A 22,939-nucleotide genomic window follows, 5' to 3' on the forward strand; every position below is an offset into this window, starting at 1 on the left:
GTAGTAAGTAGACGAAACAAGTCGAAGTGGCTTTCGCCTCCGATCCTCGGGCGCGTGCGAATAGGGAGGATGGAATTGCGTAATATTTTGCACACTCATCGCCATACTCAGAACCACACGCTCCCAACGACCACACCACTGTGTGGTGGTGTTCGGTCGTCGAAATAAGAAGCAGCAGTAGCAGCAGTAGCAGTGCTTTCGGCGTGTGGCGTTGAAAATTGTTCTTCAGTAACAACCAAAGTCTGCCTGCAAGCAGCGAGCTGCAGAGCCCACATAAGCAACCATCAAAGGAGGAAGAAGCTGCACCGCTATGCTATGGATCGGAATCAGTAGCTCTTCGTGAGTCGCTGCGGGTCGGTCATCTATGCCAAGCGTGTCACCCTCGCTCCAAACGACATACAGCTCGACAGCCTCATCCGTGTTGAACACCCAGCTCAGCATTACTCAACCATCACTACAAAACGGTCCTTTTCAGGGCCACCAAAAATTTGTTAAAGAGTATTATTTGGACATTGGGCAAGGTCATCAGTTCCCGCAAGCAGCTAGCTATCAAGGCTCAACCTGTTTATAGAAGGTGTGGAATTGTAGGCCTGAATATATTGGTGCGATTAGTTTTTCCTCGGCTTTCATTCCGCACGATTCGTTTCTTTTGTTTAATCAATCACCCTTGTAGTGACGTCAAAAAGATTGTTTCAATCGGCGCTTACATATGAAATTTAATGTGGATCATAGAATTTTTTGTATTTTACCAAAATTTATGAATGGTTTGCCACTTAATGTTGAGATAATTTATTGATTATTGAATTATCACACTATATACCATGAAAAAGCAGCCTGTTTGTGAGTTTTTGCCTGTTTTCAAGTAAGGAGTTATCATAAAAAAACAAATCGCCAGCTGGTATTTCCCGGCGACTTTACAAATAAATAAAATCAAACAAAATCATCATGCAGAACTAGCTAGGATTTGTTTTACTTCATATTTCACAAAATTGCTTTCGGGTGCTAAGAGACATCGTCTCCCGCAAAGTTTACATTTTTCCCTCTACCAACACATACATCAGGGCTAGATAGATCTCCACAGGATCTATAGAATCCACGCAATTTCAAAAAACCAAAATGCACAGCATTACAAAAAGAGGTCAGGTATCGACCAATAGCAGATAGATTTTAATTCTAAACAAGCCAAACGATTGGAAGTTTATCTACCAATGTGCTAAAATGCACACTTAGTTAATTTTCAATAGGTCACAATTGAAAAATACCAAATGTCCAACTGTTGCAATGGTGATCAAAATTATCACCGAATGTCTGAAAACATCGCATTCCCTAACACAGACTTAAAAATCGAATTCGATGCGGTCCCACTGAACGGTGCTCATTCAATCACCGTAAGTGGTGGTGTCCAGTCCAGCAGCAGCAGTAGTAGCAGCAGCAGCAGCAGCATCAGAAGTGCTTTCAACAACAACAACAACGAAAGGCTGCCTGCAAGCAGCAAGCTGCAGAGCTCATATGAGCAACCATAGAGAAGGAGGAAGAAGTCCCACCGCTAGGCTAGGATCGGAATCAGTAGCTCGTCGTGCTCAGCTCAGCATTACTCAACCATCACTACAAAATGGTCCTTTTCAGGACCACCATAAATTTGTTAAGAGTATTATTTGGACATTTGTCAAGGTCATCAGTTCCCGCAAGCTGCTAGCTATCAAGGCTCAACCTGGTCTCTATATAAGGTGTGGAATTGTAGGCCCGCATGTATTGGTGAGATTAATCATCGCAAAAACCATTTTCCAGAACACGCTGGTAGGAAGTGTTAAAAATCCATATAGAATTTGAGAGAAGTGGGAATAATTCGCTTTGGGTGTATATTCAGTCCCCAGAAAGCCAATAAAATCAAATTTGTGAGAAAATTAGCTCCCACGAGTTCAATCTCTCGAAGTCCCTCCTTTTTTACATATTCTGCACAAACGATACTTTCCGCCCCGCCCCATTCATATCATTCGGAAGGAAATCCTACGTCAAGCTTCCGTTCGTGCCCCTAGGCACAGACCCTTCTTCTTTTTTTCCATTGAAAGTCAGAAATGAGCAGCGATTATTTCTCTTTGCATCTAGAAAAACCGTGTTTCATCAAGTGTGTCCTGAGGTTTTAACAAATGAGCATTTTGTCTGAAAAATTAAGCATGCCTTCTAAGATCACTAAACTATTTCTCTCTTCTCTCAAATCGAACCACATAAATGCAGTCTATGTAGAAGATTTGGGATCCAAGTTTGAATTTCCCGTGGTATCTTTACACTTAGAAATAACTACTTTTACACGAGACGTAATCCATATTGGACGTAAATCATAGAACGTAAACAAACATTTCATGTAAAATTAAGTGTTTTCAAACCAAAACATCAGCTAGTCGACGAAGAGAACGTTTCATTAAATTGTTTTTCACGTTTCTTTCAACTGATTCTTATGTCAAAAGGCCCGCTTACATGTGTCGGTCTTAAGGAACCGAAAATTACATGATTTTTTAGTAGTGTGTTGTTCATATAACAGATTGACTGTCTTCGGCAAAGTGCTCAGGAGTTCCATCCTATTGGCTATTGCCATTTCAAGATTCAGTCCCAACGCGTCGCTTATGAACTTATGAACTTTTTATAAAGACTAGGGTAGAGAACTATTTCGGCCCAAGCGCCCATTTTAAGCGTATCAAGCAGAAAACATCATCTAATCCATGATTTCGGCATTAACAGGTAAATTATGCGTTTGGTACGATACTTTAGTTCAAATGCTACTAAACGAAGTCAATAAAAACGCGTGATATGAATGGTTGCACCCAATATTCTCAAATACAAATGGAGCGCTCCGACCGAATCAATCTTTATCTTCATCCGATAGGCCGAAGTAAATTCATTGGCGTTTCAGTGGCGTTTCAATGCGTTAGGCCGAGTTTAGAATCCGTATGACGAGTTTGGCGTCAAGAAGAAGTGTTAGACTTCTGACAATATCTCAATGATTAGTTCCTCTTTATCAAATCTTACGGTACATACGGAAAGGTAAATACATTTGACAGCCATCAGTAATAATAATAATATTCCGTTTGGTGCTAAACTGCGCTAGATTAAGAAAGACTAAGTGCGGGTTGTGCTTAATAGGCCAGAAATTGGGTAGTTAACCCTATATCTTGAGATCCTATCCATATAGGAAGTTATCGTCTTCGGCCAAATTTTTAAAGTGACCAAGGCTTTCTGGATGGTGCGCAAGTTAGTATGTGAATTCATGTATAGAAAAATATGGCATACAACCTTCCCAATAATATTGTTTCATGGAACTGGAATAATAACTAGACACCGAAATTGGATGCAGGACACAAAACAGCTCAAAATAACGCCATATAAGCCAGAAACTCTCCAAAATAACCGTAAAAAGACCAACGACTTTACTTCCCTTCCGAAGGAAAGTGTGATCAGAGATTTTATACCACAGAAAATCCCGGCGGCGCCGACTGGGATTGAACCCAGGCCTATTGGGGTGAGAGTCAATCACGCTTACTACTACACCACCGGCTCCGCTTGTGATCTTAGTATTGAATTTGGCTCAAACGAAGACCTTGCAGCTTCTCCCGGGGGGCACCTGAACCCGGTTTGGCCAATGTAGTTCTGAAAACTCGATATGTACCCGTACTCACCGAATCATGTTTCGTTCATTTCTCCTCAAATCTCCGGAACCAGATGTAAAATTCATTGGATTTCTGAAGAAATTTGAAGAAGTATCTCGGAGAAAAAGGATCCATAGCATAATTTCATGGAAGTTTTCGGGAAATATTTCTATCAAATGAATTCAAGGATAACTTCAAAAGAATTCGGAGAAGCATCCTAAGACAGTTCTGACTTGAATGCCAAACTTATTTTGAGAACAATAATTCCTTAGGGATTTGTGAGGAGTACTTGGAAAATTAGAAGTAGAATTCCAAGGGACAGATCCAAATTCATATGGAATTCTGAAACGAATTCAATGAATGAGAATGAAAATAATTTCACGAGAATTCTGATGAGAATTTAATGGTTATTCCGGGAAAAATTCCAAGAGAATTGAATTCCGAGGACAGTTCCAACGCAGTTTTGAGAAAAATACCTAGCGAATGCTAAGAAGAGTTTCACGGGAATTCGTAGGTGTATTCCAAGATTATCCAGTGATAGTTTTTAGAGAATTCAAAGGAGAACTACAAAGGGATGCAGAGGAGCATTTGAACGAATTTATGCGACCACTCTTCTGAATTCTGAGCAGGACTTTGATTGGTAAAATCGCAAGAATTATTAATAATTTAAAGAGCATTGAAAAGTGAATTCAAAGAGTGTTCTGCAGAAGATTTTCATGAGAATTATAATTCAAATCAATACCAGAACGAGATGTAGAATGAAATCTGAGGATAGTCTGAGATGTTATTATGAAATTTCTACAGAAAATATATAGAAAATCTAGATTAATTGACAATTTGGAAGAAAATATGGCCTTTAATTAACAATTTTGTGGTCCTAGCTACACACTTAGAAAAATTGATGATGAGACTGACATATACGAGCGTCAATTTTGACATACAATTGAGTCATAATAGACGCGAAATTCAGCTCAATCAAACGTACTTTCGAACTTTCCAGTCTCGGAGCTCTTAATTTTACATAACATGTTTGCTTACGTCTCATCCTTTATGTTAAAGATGGATTCCGTCACGTGTAAGATTAGGTATTTCTAAGTGTGTAGATTAAGGAAAATCTTCAAGATTCGGGGAGATTGATTTAAAACTAGCTGAATAGCCTCGGCTTTTGTCGGGAAATTGTGATGTATTAACATGCTATCTCATTTCTCCCTACTCACTCACTTAGGGAGCATCCATTAAGTATGTCACACTGCAAGGAGAGGGCTGTTAACAAATGTATGACAAACAATTCATTAGGTATAGGAAAAACGTGACGAAAGTGAGTGGAGGGGTGGGGGATGATTTTCCATAATCCATTCATTTCTCACAACCTTGCATATCATTCACTCATCCATGCACTCATAATCTCATTCTCTCACTTTCTTTTCTCAGTTGATCCTTAAAAAAGAAGGAGATCTGCATTACCTACAAACTTTTGATTGCATATATTAGAAGAAGATAAAATATTCAGGAGAAATTTTTTTGGAGAAATTTCCAAGATTCTGTAACATGAAACTTATCAAGATTTAAAACTAACAGAATTATTTGAAATTCCGAACTTCGAATAGATTATGAACTTTAAATAAATCAAATGACTGAAACTTATTTTATTTCATTCCGGCACTTTGAAAATTTTCACGAATGGAGCTTTGAGTAGTGGAGTAGTCTAAGATGTCAGACTTAACTAATCTAATCTAATCTAATCTAATACCAACACAGCCAGTTCTTGAAAGCATCATGGAAAATGAAAAAAAAACACCCGCCCGAATAGGGACTTGAATCCTAGACCGTTGGATTAAAAGTCCAACGCTCTACCGACTGAGCTATCCGGGCTTTTTATAGTCTAAGATGTTAGACTTATTATGATAAAGTAATAATAAAGTGATAAACTTTCAAAGGCTTTGATTGTAAAGCCGTGCTCTGATTTTCATGTCTTAAAAACTATTGCGGCACTTAAGCTGTTGTTTTACCAAAAACAACAAATTTATTTTAAATCTGGACATTTCTCGTTCAGAGTTTACCAAAGAGAAAGTATCAAATTAATGCCAGACACACCAAAAAGACACGACAGTGTAAAAATGAAAATCGTGTGAAATATAAGGTAAAGGAAAAACATGACAAGCGGTGTTGGGGGGCGATTATTTTTTCTTCAAGTTCGAGAGACATATTTAACCCTTTGTACATAATTATGTGCTGTAAATTTTCAAAATCAATTGAACATTTTTGATGAAAATGAGAAAATTAGCTTTCCGCTATCAATGGGGACCTCCTTCGAATGGGTGATATCAGTTGCTTAGTCATTTGACGAAGACATGGATCATTCTCATTTGATAATCACTTGATATCACTCAATTGAGTGTAACCGACACATAAACGGAGCTCGGGTCGACATTCCGGCGAAAAAGCTAAGCCAACCCGACACCAACCTGACTTCTACCAAAACCCAAATTGATGTTGATCCGACATTCATTTGACATAAACCCAAAATTGTCCTGACATCAACCCGACATTGGGTCTATATAGACCTTAAATTTGCCTTACATTGATCCGATATCGTGTAGACTTGTCTGTTTGGGGCCACTGCATACTCCACTGTCGTATATCAAATGAGGGGATTAGAAGGAAAGGGGTGTAAGTAACTTTGATCAGTTCTCTTCATCGACTTTCTCTTTTGATAGCCACAGCTTTATAAGCACAACAGCGCTATTTCTGCCTCATAGTTTGATAAAGGAGGTTCTCATCTAGCATCCAGAATGCCACACAAATCAAGGAATGAGCTGGCAGCTAATAATTTAGCGAAACGAAAGAGAAAGGCTATGAAGAGAATCGATCACAGTGACTTACACCCCTTTCCTTCTAACCCCCATCAAATGATAGTAAGTGACTCAATTGACAGTGACGATGAGGTGCGAATGAGAAAAGGGCTCTTCAAATGATGGGCATGTGAGAATTCGTTTTCACAGAATTGATTGAATGGTTGTATTGGTTCATCTTCAATCGAATGATATGAAAACAGCACTGGTACGGCGTGACACCGCCGCCGGTCAAAAATAAATCGGCGCACGGGTCTATTATGGTCTAAGTGTCTGGATTTTGATACTCCGGGTCGAACCCCTTGACATTTAAGGGCCAGTCCAATGGATTTCACTACAAAAGAGAAGATTTGTAATTCAATTTGGAGGACTTCAAAAAATTCTGAGCTTCTAAGCTTCTAAGAATAGATGTCATAGAAATTTTATGGGGATAAATGATCACGAAATTTCCCCCCCACGTTTTCATAGTCATATTTTATTGTAAAAACGTCTCGTTACCACCTCTGTTTCTAACATCCTTGTCTCTTATGCTAATGGTCACGAGTTCAATTCCCGTCTCCAACAAGTTATGACGGACCTTGTTTGTGTTAAAATTACTGCATTAGAAAAGCCAAGCTCAAACTACCAAGCTCAAAGAAGAATTCAATGACAGGTTCAATACCCATCAATCCTTCTGGACTATTACTTTAAAGGGAAGCATAACACCCCGAAAAAAAAAAATGAGTTTAGATTTTTCTAAAATTATTGAGAAATGATATTTTTTACCAAAGTTTTTAGAGAAATAAAAACGTGCCGAAAATATTTTTTTTTATTTTCTGGGCGGTAATCTTCCCCTTAAGTACTCTTGATAGGCCAAATGCCAAATTATCTAAAACAAGAAAAAAAATCAAGTCATATCCATTGAATTCTAGAGTATGTCCTCAGTCAGAGAGCTGAACAAAACTTCCCTTGAACTTCAAAATAGCGAATCTTTTTTAAGTTCTTAAACCTGCACAGTTTTAAGCCTCAAGATTATGAAAAAACCAATACTGAGATCTTTAAAAATTTTAAATGATGAAAGACTTGGAAATGCATTGAATCTTGGTGTTTATTTACTAGCACTGGATCATGTTTGCCAATCTAGGATATTTAAACAAATCTTACAAGTTCCTGTTTGTTAACACGCTTGAGCTCATTACTAATTCTGCCTATCTGCCTTAATGGCCCAACACCGATTCTCTTTTTAAGCTAAAAAATCCAATTAAAATCAACTCTATTCGCAGCAAATTCAACCTTCCCTGCAGACCATTAGTTCCAGCTTCTAACACAGCTATGCACACAAGCAGTAACGGCCACTAACGTACAGTATAGTACAAAGGTGTTTACCTTAGATGGCTAGTAATGGCAAAACTGTTCAACTAGCTCAAGTGCATTGTGTTTCCATGTCAATGCTATCTGCGGCGTTTGTTTTTCTATTAATTGACTTACCTCTATGGTTGGCAATGCCTAGAACAACGTTAATCAAAGACAGAGAGGGAGATCTCTCGGATTGGTTAGACGAGCTGTGATTTTCTATCACGGTGACCCAATTGGGCAGACCACCAGTGTGATTGTTGGAAATGACATGGATGGTTCTGAAATATGATATTTCAACCTAATCGTTCGGGGCTACATTACACCTTTCTCCGGAAATCGAAAGTACAGCTCCAAGTTTTATGTGCTTCATGGTGAAAGCGAACCTCAACTCAACTGCTATTCCACAGAAAACAACAAACCATCTGGTTGAGAAACCAATTTTTCTCACCCTTCCAGAATAAGAAGACCTTGGACGGCGCTAGTCAGCATACTAAATGTTCCACCGAGCTGCAACTGCTAGACGAGATCGAGAAAGACAAAAAGCGCAAAACCTCTTTCGGTCAGATTTCGCCAGAAAAAGAAGCGGATTTTTTTTTTTTCGAGCATCAGTCACCTTTTGCAATGGCGGCAATCAATGCCTTACGGTCTTTGTGCTCTGTTGCTGAACGCCACTGGCCACCGCACAACGGGATTGCAAAATGACCCGAACCGCGCGTCGCAGTGGAGCAAAAACAAGACCCCCGAAAAAAAAAATCGATTCAGATTGTCCTAAGAGCTGCCTAGGGTGGACCTCCGACGGCTCGATCGTTGCGTGATAGGTGAACGCCTAGGGTCTCCCTGCTACCGCGTTTGCAACTTTCAATTTCTTCTCGTAGCTTGAGATTTTCGGCTTTCGGCAAACCTCCCATCCCGGGACGACCGGTTTACTAGTTTGCAGTTTGAGTGCAGCACTATTTTTGCTGTTCGGGGAGTGCTTTGCAATATTTGGCAATCCGTGGCTGATGGATTGGTGCAACTCGTGGAGAGAGAGAGAGAGAGCCTCAGCCGTCGCGGTTGCCCAATTTGCCAAAAAATCTTGCACCGACCTGCAATCTTGCACCGAGCTGAGGCTGAGGCCCCGCGACGAAAGATGAACACTCGCGAAGTAAGAAAACAACCAATCCACTGGCACTTGTTAGCAACTTTTAATGCGTGTTGTTTCAAGTGGTCATACTTTTCGGACTGACTGGCTGAAATGGAAAAAGTGTTTGTGACCTTCTCGGGCACTTGTTCGGCTTTCAGAGCGATGATGAAATGCTAGTAATTTCGAGTCTAAGTTATTGAACAAATGGAAACACGTGGGTTGCAGAATTAGACTGATTTCTTTTATTTCGCTAATGAGATGGTTACGATTTTTGGTTCAGTAAAGACAGATCGTAGGAGAATTTAATGATTAAAATTATGTATAAAGATCATCGAAGAGCTCGTGGAAAGCTTTGGAGTTGTCAAAGAAGATAAATGCAAAGATGTTCAAAAGCAAATTCATACGGTTTTGAAAGGATCAAGTCAAAGGCCTTAAATGGCAACAATTTTCAGATAAGGATTTGATTTCAGAGCACTCCAGCAAAAAAACTTCGCAATTGAGAAATGAATCGATTTTTGCCTCAAATTATTAATTATTTTGATGGACATTTGTTCCGAAATTCTATGAACATCGGTAGCACTACACCGGGGAGACAACTTCAAAATCATCTTCAGAAATTTGTTCTGAATTCTTTAATATGCTTTTTGCTGGTATTGCAATAACTAGAACGGTCTAAAAACTTGTTTAAATATTAGAAGCTTATTTTCAGGCAAAGTTTGAATTTCCTGTTTATAAGAGTATACAAACATTTTATATATTTTTACATTTGGCTTGAATGCCTTCAATGTAATCTTCGAAAGCTAATGTTTAGTTAAGTACTAGTCCGAGAGATTTTACTCAGTTTGATAATGAAGTTGGAACTCCGTTCAAAGTGACTTTGTGATTTACTACTAGGTTTCAAAAAGGAAGCTCGAGGCTTATGTGGGAATATTATAAGTTGAGTTTTGGAAGTGTTGGCAGAAATTTTCGAAGAGAAATATCTAAACTTTTCTGACGTCTGCTGCAAATAACACGAAGACTTCTTCCTTTATTTGTGGCAACCTTGAGGCAAATCAGGAAGGTCCCAAGTGAAAATGTTACACAATATAGCTACCCTGAGGAACTCTAGCTCTAACAAGTGGTTGATCAGATTTTAAATTTTGATAATTTAATATTTTCTGTCATTTGAATAATGTTGAACTAATTTCATAATAAAGAGTGGAAAATTTGACTTCTTCAATTTAGCAATGAAACCTTCATGCACCTGTCGAATGCCTTTTCTATGTCTAGAAGAGCAACTCCAGTTGAGTGGCCTTCAGATTTGTTTGAACGAATTAAATTGGTAACTCTTAATAGTTGATGAGTAGTTGAATGCCCATGGCGAAATCCAAACTGCTCATCTGCAAAAATTGAGTTCGTATTGATGTGAAGCATCATTCTATTCAAAATTATCTTTTCAAAAAGTTTACTTATTGAAGAAAGCAAACTTATTGGGCGGTAGCTAGAAGCTTCAGCTGGATTTTTATCCGGTTTCAAAATTGGAACAACTTTTGTATTTTTCCATTTATCACGAAAGTATGCCGGATGGAAATATCAGTTAAATATTTGTATCAAGAAAGGCAAAGTACTTTCTAAGAGTTTTTTTTAATGAGGTTATAGAAAATTCCATCATCACCTAGAGCCATAAATGAAGCAATTTGAAACTTTTTAGTTATAGATCTTACGGCGTCCAAATCATTCCCTCAGGAATCTTAACAAATATTTTCCCGAGAGAAAATATTCAGATAATCCTGAGCAACCTGATTCTCAAAAGGACTCAGTGGCGTCCCGTAACCTCACTTTTCACCTGTGCACCTATTTTCAAAACCAGATTTAAAGCCATATTCATACTTCATATGTTTTGAGAGTTGGTGCACAGGTAGATTGAGGTTAAGGAAACGCCACTGATAGAACAAGCTAGACCCAAAATGAACTCTTGAATTGCTTAGCAAGTTTCTGAGCCCTTAGGAATATGGGCGTCTTAGTGGAATACCTGTATAAAGAGAAAGAGAATGATTGTTAATTTCCATTTAATTCCACTACCTGATTTGCTTATCGTTGAAAGATACGCTTATTTCTACTATAATAAGCAGACTCCTTCAAAGTCTTGTACTAATACTCGACTGAATAAATCATTGCAAATTATCGAATAAATAGTGACCTACCGTTTGCGTGATAATGTTTGCACCATTGAGCAATGTCAAAATAAAAAAGAAATCTCAAAAATATCGTTTTCAGATGTTTTTCAGAGTCTTAAACTATGTTAATCATCGATCGAGTTTCCACTTGCTGCAATTACGGCCTCCACACGCTTCCGGAATACACGGCAGGTTCTAATAATGTAGTCTGGATCCATTTCTCTCCAGGTACGGGTCAATGTTTATCTGAGGCTTGCTGTACTCGGGTGGCGTTTAGAACAGGCCTTGGCCTTCATGACGCACCATATTGAGTAATCCAGCGGATTAAGATCGGGACTGGATGGCGGCCACATATCCTTCGCCCAGAACGGAAGAGGTTCCTGCAACCACTTCTGAGTACGGTTCGAGGTGTGGCACGGAGCCCCATCTTGTTGAAATACAACATTTGGCTTCGGACCGTACTGTTCTTTGATCCACGGAAGAACATATTTAAAATCCCGATGTATACCTCCGTGTTGACCTTGTCACCTTCTGGAATGAACACCGGGTCAATTTTTCGCCGTCGGAAGCCATCAATCCAAACACCATAACGCTAGCAGGATGCTTGATCAGAAAATAGTATATCAAAATATGTTAGCAATATGATTTCAAAAACATAATTTGATATCATTTTGATATTATTTCGATATCCAACTTTGCTCTGGTATCGTTAACGTACAAAATGAAAAGAAGAGGTCCCAGGTGCGAACACTTTGGAACTCCTGACGTGCCTTTAATTGGGTTAGATTTTTTCTCGTTGAATCTTACAATCTGTTGACTGTCCGTTAAATATGAATTTATCCAGGTGAGAAGTTTCATCTCAATTCCCATGTTGTCTAATTTAAAAAACAACTTTGGAATGACAATTCTATCGAACGCTGAAGTCAGTGTAAAGAGCTTCTATTTGGTTTCCCTTGGCCATTGCAGTTCATGAGTAATCAACAAATTCCAGGAGGTTTGTTGTGGCAGGATGACTTTCAAAAAAGCCGTGTTGTGCATTTTCTATTCTATGTTTTATTTGGGCGGAGAAATATTTGTTTATGATTGATTAGAATAGTTTAGGAATGCACGAGATGATGGCAATCCTACGATAATTTCGGATATCAGATTTTTTACCGGATTAAAAAAAGAACTACAAGGGACAACCCTATGGGGTTGTACACAATGGTGACGTAGGACTATGTGGTCTTATATAATAAATGGTAATGTGTATCTATATTCAGCCAGGCATTAATCTGAACCATATTTTAAATATATTCCTTACCTCATTTTTATATTTTCATTTTCTGTTCTATTTACTATCGTACAGATTTGTCTTGAATCTGATGAAATATTGCTTGGAGCCAATACCCATGATTGTGCTGGGTAATTAAAATTTTTATTCAACCGATTGCGTTCAACGTATCCACATCGTATAATAGCCGCACCAAGCAGACCGCTCGTAAGTCTACGGGAGGAAAGGCTCCTCTCAAACAGATGGAGGAGTGAAGAAGTCTCATCGCTACCGACCAGGAACTGTCGCTCTGCGTGAGATCCGTCGTTACCATAAATCGACCGAGCTGCTGACTGCAAGTTGCCTTTCAAGCGTCTGGTCCGTGAAATCGCCCAGGACTTCAAGACCGATCTGCGCTTCCAGAGCTCGGCCGTTAATGGCCCTACAGGAATTCAGCGAGGCCTATCTGGTCGGTCTGTTCACCATCCATGCCAAGCGTGTCACAATTAATTCATGTTCCATATTCGGTTTTCACAATGTGTACCCCCATATAGAAATCACAGACGTCCTACGTCAAAACCGTACGGTCGTGTCATGGATACAACCTCTTATTCTTTTTGTCAACATTATTTTCATAAGGCAAATCAACTGATCTCTTATCGCGAACTTTGCTAACGCTGCTTTCGAACATTTAAAAGTTCAATAAATCATCAAATTCTCTTTCACGTTGGAAATCGATTTGTGGCCCTGAAAAGGGCCGATTATTTATTTGGATGGTACGAATTTTCTTGGAGCTAGTGTACTTGGTGACGGCCTTGGTTCCTTCAGAGACAGCGTGCTTGGCCAACTCACCCGGCAGCAGCAGACGGACAGCAGTTTGGATTTCGCGGAAGGTGATCGTCGAGCGTTTGTTGTATTGAGCCAGACGGGACGACTCAGCAGCAATACGTTCGAAGATGTCATTGACGAAGCTGTTCATGATGCTCATGGCCTTCGACGAGACTCCGGTGTCCGGGTGGACCTGCTTCAACACCTTGTAGATGTATATGGCATAGCTTTCTTTCCTGCGCTGTCTTGTCTTCTTCTTCTCTCCCTTGACGATGACTTTCTGCGCTTTTCCGGACTTCTTGGCGGCCTTTCCACTGGTTTTCGCTGCCATAATTTAGGTGTTCGCTTCGGTAGAGAATAACTGATAGTCTTTTCGACGGTGGTGTCTCGTTTTGTGCCCGTAGCATAAGAAGCGAAACTCCTCCCTTTTTCAGAATGTTGCTGTACGTATTGTACCCTCCCTGTATTAATAATATGCTACTCGACGCAGGTATAAGTATACCCTCGATGAGTGAAATAAACCGACCTATCTGGTCGGTCTGTTCGCCATTCACGCCAAGCGTGTCACAATTATGCCAAAGGACATTCATCTGGCTCTTCGTATTTGTGGTGAACGCTCTTAATTTTTCCGTCGAAATCTATCAAAACCGGCTCTTTTCAGAGCCACTAAAAGATTCCACAAGAGAGTTGGGAAGGAAATTTCTACTGCTTACAACTGTTCGCATCACAGTGAATCCTAATCTAAAAAATAGCAACCAGCAAGTGCCCTAGAACCAAAAGCGATGCGATGCTATGACGATGACTGTAAGGGACTTGGAATCAGAAGGGTGAAAGCCAATTCGCTTTTTCGATTTCCTCTTTTGTGATGACCATAGCTTTCTATTTCGCACTATTTCTCTTCTATCATCCACAACAATAAACGTATCAATGAATGTGTTTGCCGTCGAGTTAACGTTATCTGACCGTGCACTTCGTAGTTGCTCTTCCGTGAATGAACACAACTAATCCACTAGCACAGTGAACTACATAGATGGTGCATGGGATAAGCTTTCCATCTTCAATGTACAAGCACATTAATTCATTCTATAGATCAATTCACAGCACCGGCCACGTCCTCCCGGTCTTTTGGGGAAGGAAGGATGATTAGTTCAACGTCCGGTTGTCACTAGAGACCAAGAATACCTCTACATCTCCACGGCTATCTCGGGAAGGATAGTAGTGTAAGTGAGGTAGGTTATTTTTAGATTAGGATTTACTCTGGTAAGTGATGCGATCGGTTAAAGCAGAATTTGTTCTTTATTTAAATCTAGTGGGGATGGAATAAGGCAAAGTGAAAAATTGCAAGGGTGGGGGGGGTAGGGGTTTGAACTCCCTACCTTCTGCTCAGTAAGCAGAAACGGTAACCACTGAACTACCGAACCTCGTCGTAATGCTATATCAACATTTTTCGTCTACTTACTACTCTCTGACGACTGTGATGGGGAAGCAGCATATGCATGTACTTAATTGGTGGATTTGTTAATTATTTCGACGCTTTTGGACAATGCTTGACATTTACTACTTTTTCAATAGTTTATTGTTGAACATAAACAGTCAAAAGCATTGATATCTATGCGTTAGCGTAGCCCTGATCGATTGGTGATAAAATTATTGAAATTGGTTCAGGGCCAGCTGAGTTATTAATGTTCAAAATCTTTCATAGTTTGTTACATGTTCCATTTTCAGTTTTCACAGAGTGTACCCCCATATAGAAATCAAAGACGTAGTCCTACGTCAAAATGGGTATTAAAAACGATATCGAGTGACATATTAAACAGCCAGTATAAAAGGGTTATGAGCTCAATTGCTAAATTTTCAATAAGGCTGGTGGGATTGCATCTGGTTCTGAGCCTTTAGTAGCGTCCAAATCTTTTAGACCAGTCAAAATATCTTGAACATACATATTTCTAACACCAACATTACTCGAAAAGTCAGGAAAGCAACTCCCGCTGCTAGAAAGGGACGTCCTTTGAGCCTTGTATCCTTCAAAGTACTAGTTTTGGATAACCCAATTTTCATTAACACCGTTACCAAAAATGGATTCTGGCCCAGTTTTGTCAGCGTTGCCCCATTCGAGCCTCGCCTTCAGAAGTAGCAATCAGCTACTGAGCTTGTTTTCTCAGGTAATTGCGCAAATTGTATATGTCCTGCCGAAGCAGGAAATGATCACTACACTGCCGTAAAAAGTCCTTTCGCATTTTCAGCCGCTTCTCACCAGGATGACTCTGATTGCAATGCTCAAGTCACTGAGCTTGGTTTTTCAGGTTATTGCACGAACAGTATATGTCCTGCCGAAGCGGCAAATGATCACTACACATCCGTACATAGTCCCTCGACAATTTCAGTCAATCTTCACCATGATGACTCTAATGACAACCGTAACGCATCCAGGATTCAGAGAGCTGAAATATTGCTGTATTACCAAAACGTTGGAGGCATGGATACAACTGTAGCTGAGTACAAATTGGCCTGCTCGGATGCTTGTTACGATATGTACGTATATATGATCAAGTGGATGCTATCTACACCGATCTTTCTGCTGCTTTAAAAAAAAAAAAACCAATCACGAGATTGCAGTGGCCAAACTAGAGCGACTTGGTTTTCACGGTTCCCTTTTTGATTGGCTTCGCTCATACCTCACCGGTCGACATATGTCAGTGAAGATTGGAGATCATTTTTCTCAACCGTTCGCTGTTTCTTCTGGTGTACCTCAAAGCAGTCATCTGGGACCGTTCAAATTTGTATTGTACCTGAATGACGTTCACTTTTCGATCCGTTGCCTGAAGCTGTCTTATGATGACGATTTCAAACTATACTTTGTCATCAGAGATCGAAGTGATGCATTGTTTCTTCAGCAGCAGCTGGAAGTTTTTACTGTTTGGTGTGACAAGAACAGGATGGTATTTAATGCTTCTAAATGTGCCATTATAACGTTTTCCAGGAAAAAATCACCTATCTGTTATGCTTACAGCCTGCAGGAGCAAATATTAAGTCGTGAATCCACCATTAAAGACTTAGGCGTCCTATTTGATTCATAACTCACCTTCAAGGACCATTTGGCTTATGTTTCCGCTAAGGCGTCTTCTCAAATTGGTTTCATTTTTCGTTTCGCCAAAGACTTTAGGGACTCTATTGTTCGCTAGTCCGCTCCACATTAGAGTAATGTGCTGTAGTATGGGCTCCTTTTTACAGTAACGGGGTGAATTGTATTGAGGCCATTCAGCGAAGATGTGTACGTTTTGCCCTTCGTTGGCTACCCTGGAGGGATCCTTTCAATCTCCCTAGTTATGAAAGTCGCTGTTATTTGATGTCTCTACAATTACTTAGTGTTCGCCTTAACGTCTCTAAGGCTACCTTCATCGCTGATCTCCTACGATCGGACATTGATTGTGGTTCACTTCTGCAGCAGTTGAATATCAATATCAGACGCGTATATTTACGTTCTTATTATTTTTTTATTAAATAAATAAATAAATAAATAAATAAATAAATAAATAAATAAATAAATAAATAAATAAATAAATAAATAAATAAATAAATAAATAAATAAATAAATAAATAAATAAATAAATAAATAAATAAATAAATAAATAAATAAATAAATAAATAAATAAATAAATAAATAAATAAATAAATAAATAAATAAATAAATAAATAAATAAATAAATAAATAAATAAATAAATAAATAAATAAATAAATAAATAAATAAATAAATAAATAAATAAATAAATAAATAAATAAATAAATAAATAAATAAATAAATAAATAAATAAATAAATAAATAAATAAATAAATAAATAAATAAATAAATAAATAAATAAATAAATAAATAAATAAATAAATAAATAAATAAATAAATAAATAAATAAATAAATAAATAAATAAATAAATAAATAAATAAATAAATAAATAAATAAATAAATAAATAAATAAATAAATAAATAAATAAATAAATAAATAAATAAATAAATGAATAACTAAATAAATAAATAAATAAATAAATAAATAAATAAATAAATAAATAAATAAATAAATAAATAAATAAATAAATAAATAAATAAATAAATAAATAAATAAATAAATAAATAAATAAATAAATAAATAAATAAATAAATAAATAAATAAATAAATGAATAAATAAATAAATAAATAAATAGATAAATAAATAAATAAATAAATAAATAAATAAATAAATAAATAAATAAATAAATAAATAAATAAATAAATAAATAAATAAATAAATAAATAAATAAATAAATAAATAAAGCATGAAAAATGTTCATAATCACAATCATAATCCGAAAAATTGGAGTACGTCTCTTGAAAAAAATGTTGCAAAAATATTACATATATTTTCTGAATCATTTCCTACTTTTTCGTTTAAAGTCATTTTTGATGGAAAGTTGCACGAATTAATTTTAGTTTTAACGTTATTGAAGGAGTTTCTTGGACATGATTTAATTTCATTTTAAGTTTTTATGTTGTACTCATTAAGTGCAGAAGAAACAGCAAAATTAAGCTGGTCACAAATCTAGACCAACAATTGAAATAGGCGGAACAACCAAACGTAAACAATGGCTTTACACGCAAATTCTTCGAGACTCAAAGCACATCCAATAAATCTAACCCCATCATCTGATAGAGCAAACTTCCTTTATGAAATGGCTTTGTTAGTTTACGTGGGAGTGTTTTGATTATCGAGAATTTTGTGTTTAAAGCCATTGTTTACGTTTGGTTGCTCCGCCTATTTCAATTGTTGGTCTAGAAATATTCTTATACTTTTCCAAATTACCCTGATTATTCAGTTTTCTTTATATTTTGTGAGCCTTTTGTTTCCGATTCTTCAAATTATTGATTTGCTAATTGAACCAAACCCGATTTTTGGAGCGATAACTACGTCGTCTTTTTCTTAAAGGAATTTCCTCTTGTTTAATTTCCAATAAAATTTTATAAAAAAAAAACGTCTACTGCACAAGCGACATTCTCTTGACTTCTCAAAATTGATTGCCAATTTGTTCTACTAAATTTATACTTTATATTGTCATAATTAGCATTGTTGTAATCAAAGACATCTTAGTAGTCACAGTCGGTGGGATGGTTTTCATGCACAAATAAATACTCGATTGCTGTGTGAAACACTTCATTTTTCCATCATGGAGAAACAGATTCACTTACACAGAATCCTGCGTATTCGTTAGTAAAAAATTTAGGAAGCAGTTCTGCTGATTTTTTTACATGATTTATTTGGTCTGAGGCCTAAGAAAGCATTTATCTCAAAAATAAACTGCAATGTCTCATTTTCACCAACGACTGAGAGCAGAACCCGAGCAAAGTTGGTGAAAAAAAATAATAGAATAATAAAAATAATATCAAAATGATATCAAACTATGTTTGATCACATATTTTGATATACTATTTTTTTATTTTAGTTGAATTCATATTTTGATATTATTTTAATGTTTCTAAAAAAAAATAGTTCAAAACAAAATTTGATATTTTATGAATAGAGCATCCACGTTTATCACTGAAATCTGTTTATTTTTTTCTTAAGAGTTAATCAGCATGCTTGCTGTTTTCTTTATAAACATCACAAGTCTTTTACAGTTATAGTTTATTAAATACGATTTTAATAGTTATAGTTAACAACATTTATTGATATTAACCTACATACGAATTTAATTTACAAATCGGTATAAGATAGATATCGATAGAACTGATTGAATATGGGCCTTATTACGGGTATCACTTCACGGTGAAAACGAAGTGAAGTGATAAGTTGTCACTCACGGTGAAGTGATTGCCGTGTAAATCAAATGGGAATCATTTCACCGTGAGTGATAAGTTGTCACTTCACCGTGAAGTGACATCGGTAATAAGGGCCTATAGGTTTGTTTTTATTTTGGATTAATGAAATTTCATTGATAACATTTTTCGATTTTGAATCTTGAAATCAACCAATAGATTTCAAAACATTCAGATTACTCAATTTGATATCATGATATAAAAATAATAACTAATTTAGTTTATTTTTATTTTTGTTTTCCTTCCATAGTTTCAATAACATATTGATTGCTTATTTTGTTTATTATTAACGAAATTACTGATATCAAACCGCATACATAGATTTGTTATCGAGAAAACATGATTTGTTACATACTTCATATGCCATTTAGATCTCATTTTTGTTATGATTACTGTTAACTCGACCACACGGTAGGCAAAATATGTTATCACGAACGCTTATATCAAAAAATCAAACTTAGTTTTTATTTTGTTTTCATTCTCTGCTCGGGAATACTCTCATTTTGTGAATCAAGAATGAAATCAGCATTCCGTTGATTGAAATCGCCATAGATATGAGTTTTAAATTCAGGAGGAAATTGAGATACCATTTTTTCGGCTATTTGGAAGAATATTTCCTAAGAAGTCTTACAAGCCCCTAGGCACAGACTCTTCTACTTTTTCAAAATTAAGCACTCTACTTTTCATTATTATATCAACAGAATACTAATTCGAAATGCGTAATCTTGATGTTTTCTTATCAATCATTCTCCATTCTTCATCGTATATTGATGACTCAATATCCAGCCTTATGTAACGCCTATCATTTCGCTTTCCGATCCACCCACCGACGCCCCGGGTGGAAATCCCCATCGTTAACATTACTCCATCGCGCACAGAAATGCCGTCGCGTCGTCGGTGTGGGGAGTTGTGCCGACAATTTCCGCCGAATGCCCCATCATCATATCATTTCTCTCACTACACTCCTATTCATCTATCTTCTATTACCCATTCCGCATGTACGTGAGCGATTTGACGGTCACAGTGACCGAGTTGTAGCTGCAGCTGCAGCAGTCTCCCATGTAGCAAATATAGTTTGTAGCTCAAAGTCAGTTTGGAAAACCGGTCAATGTCAGCTCAGTAGTGGCTTAGGATCGATGCCATCGCATCGCTTCTCTATAATGCACCGCGTGGTGGCGGTGGTGGCGGTGGCAGCAGAGGCGATGAAATGGGATCTAGTCATGCAGCTCGGCATGGTAGGGATGGGGTTGGGGTGATGAGAGAGAGAGAGCATACTACACATGATATTGTGCAAATGCGCCACGCTGCATTAATGCAGCTCTATCAACACAATTGAAAGAGACAGCAACGTAAGCGAGCGAGACAGAGAGAAACCGAGTTTTTAGGTCAAGTATCTTCAAATGGTGTAAAAATTTATTATATTAAATTAATCTAAATCCGTGCGATTCGCGTAAACTCGCGAATTAAATTTAAACTGCGCCCGAATTGACCGATCCGATGTTTGTTTGCTGGTGCGTAGTGCAGCAGCGGATGCATCGTGCGAATGAGCGTAAATTGCAATTTCACAGTGTGGGAGCGCGGGGCCAGACAACAGCAGCAGCAGCAGCAACGGTGAGGGTTGAAAGTACAGAAGTTGGTGCGAGAAATTGAAGAAAATGCAAAAATAGTAGAGGTAGTAATGCATATAGCTGTCCCGTTCACTCTGCTGCTCCTCACTCGGAATGGGCACGTACACGAATAGTAGGATTTGTTGCAATTGAGTGCAACTATGCAGCTCGAAGCGGTTGCCCTCGTACACTAGACCCACTTAGAATCAGAGCCGAGGTTAGGCCTATCATCGGCACACGCTTCGCTGGGTTTGTTTTTGTTTGCTTGCACGGATTCGAATAGAATGAATACAGTTAGCGAAATTGGTTAGCGAATTAGATTTGAAAACGCTAATCAATAATGAATTTTAAATATAAACTCTTTCGATTTATTTAAAATTTTAAACTTTAATTTTAATCTTTATTTAAGAAATCATCCAAATAATCCACAAATCCATAGTATTCATGCACCAATGCATCGCACGTAACAGTTTCAGAAAATATGCCAATGACATAACAGCTGTACTTTTTCAAACAATAGAGATGTACGAAGTTTTATATAATTTGTCAACCAATCTCCTTTTAATTATTCTATTTTGAACATTCGTCCAAAAGAATATTTTTATAATTTTTCTTCTATTGGTAATTTATTTATTTATTTGTTATTATTGATCTGTCTCTATGTTGTCTTGCTGAAATTATTTAAATGATGAGGAAAAGCCGTTTGGATTGGCGTAAAATCCCCATATGTTTTCAAAATACAACACAATAAACTGTATTACTCGGTACATACCATAAATATAGTGACAAAATTATACTACAAATACAATTTAAATAAAACAGCAAAAAAAGGATATCTTCCATTTAATTCCACTTAATTAATTTTGGTATCCATTTGGGAATGGCACTGATGAAGACTGCACATTGTAGTCAAAATACGTATCTGTCATGGATACCTTACCCTTTTTTGCTGTTTAATTTAAGCACTCCGCTAACAACCCAATTTTTTTTTAGAGCGTAAACTTTCATTACTTCAATACAATTTAAAACTTAGATATTCATCTTTCGAAGCAGTCCTCGTCATCAATTGTAAATCGAAAGTCAAAGAAGATAAAACAGATAGCATCTTCGTTATAACTTAAAATCAATGGAATATTACTTACCTCCATTACTTACCTCTTGATGGAGCCCATCAGCGCCCGCACAGTGAAATAAGCGCTTTTCTACAATTTACCCGCATTTGTTGGGTGTCCTTGACTGCCCTACCGCTTCGTCGAAGTCGCTGCTTTGAAATTGCTCAGTATTTTATCGATTGATCGAAATTCCGAGCAATTCGGAGGATTCATCAGCTTGAGGACAAAATCGATCTAGTTGGCAGCATAGCACTCCAGAACTACCTTGGAGTAGTGGATGCTGGCCAAATCGGGAAAAAAGATGACTTTACCCCTATGCTTGCGGATGAATGGCAATACACGCTTTTTCAGGCATTCTTCGATGTAAACTTGGGATATCATCGTCGAGGATGTGATCGATCAAAGTGAAGCCTTTGTGTTTTGTCAAAACACGGTTGTACAAGAGCCTTGTAACGTGTTTTCCACGGAGTTCTGCTTCATGGGCTGGTTCGCATGTTTACTGACTTTGTACGACTTGTATCCTTCCCTGGCAAAGATGTTCCGCACCGTTTGAAAGTTGGCGTTGTACCTTCTGGCCACATCTCGGATCGAAAGACCGGGGTTGGCTTTAACGCACTTCAACACCTAGCTGCGCAGCTGACGATCCCTGGTTCCAGTTGTTTCGTAGGTCTGCTGATTCCTTTCCACACTAAGGGTTTCTTTGTAGGTTTTGAGCACTCGACAAACTGTTGTTTTCGGCATCTTCAGCACTTTTGTCAGCTTGGAACCGAACCACTTCAGATTTTCCAGGTGTCTGTGCACAATATTGTTTCTTTTTTCGAGTTCCATTTGACGTTATTTCTGAACGCGATCGACTACTTTGATCAAACTTGCACCAGTTATTCTCTATAGAAGTGTAAACAAACCACTATCAAAGATTTTCGATTCCCAACACTAGAGGATTACCAATTTACTTTTAGTCAGCCTTTATTGAGTAGACTCAGTAGGTCCTCAGTAGTTAGTTTCTCTAGTCAGAATTTTCGTAACAGCTTGGGCAATATCCCTTCTCTGTTCCAACGTGTGTAGTCCCAACGATCTACATCGCTCTCCGTATTGTTGTACACACTTATCCAGTTAGTAATTTTTACTGAGTTTTTGAACTGCGGAATTCTTCGGTCAAATTTAAAAAAATCTGTGTAAAATTTAAAGTTG

At 37.5% G+C, this 22,939-nt stretch overlaps 1 protein-coding gene and 1 non-coding gene across 2 annotated transcripts in view; one reads left to right on the forward strand and one right to left on the reverse strand.

Moving 5' to 3' along the window:
* The window catches only part of ftz-f1 (ftz transcription factor 1), a 524,702-nt gene that overhangs the window by 156,174 nt on the left and 345,589 nt on the right, over positions 1-22,939 (forward strand). The window lies entirely within an intron of this gene.
* Positions 5,441-5,513, reverse strand: TRNAK-UUU (transfer RNA lysine (anticodon UUU)). The gene has a single exon. It is a non-coding gene; the product is annotated as a tRNA-Lys (tRNA).

Source organism: Ochlerotatus camptorhynchus, unplaced genomic scaffold (assembly GCF_037179485.1).
Source record: "Ochlerotatus camptorhynchus isolate MF236.1 unplaced genomic scaffold, CSIRO-AGI_Acam_v1.1 ptg000190l, whole genome shotgun sequence".
Classification (NCBI taxonomy): Eukaryota; Metazoa; Arthropoda; class Insecta; order Diptera; family Culicidae; genus Ochlerotatus; species Ochlerotatus camptorhynchus.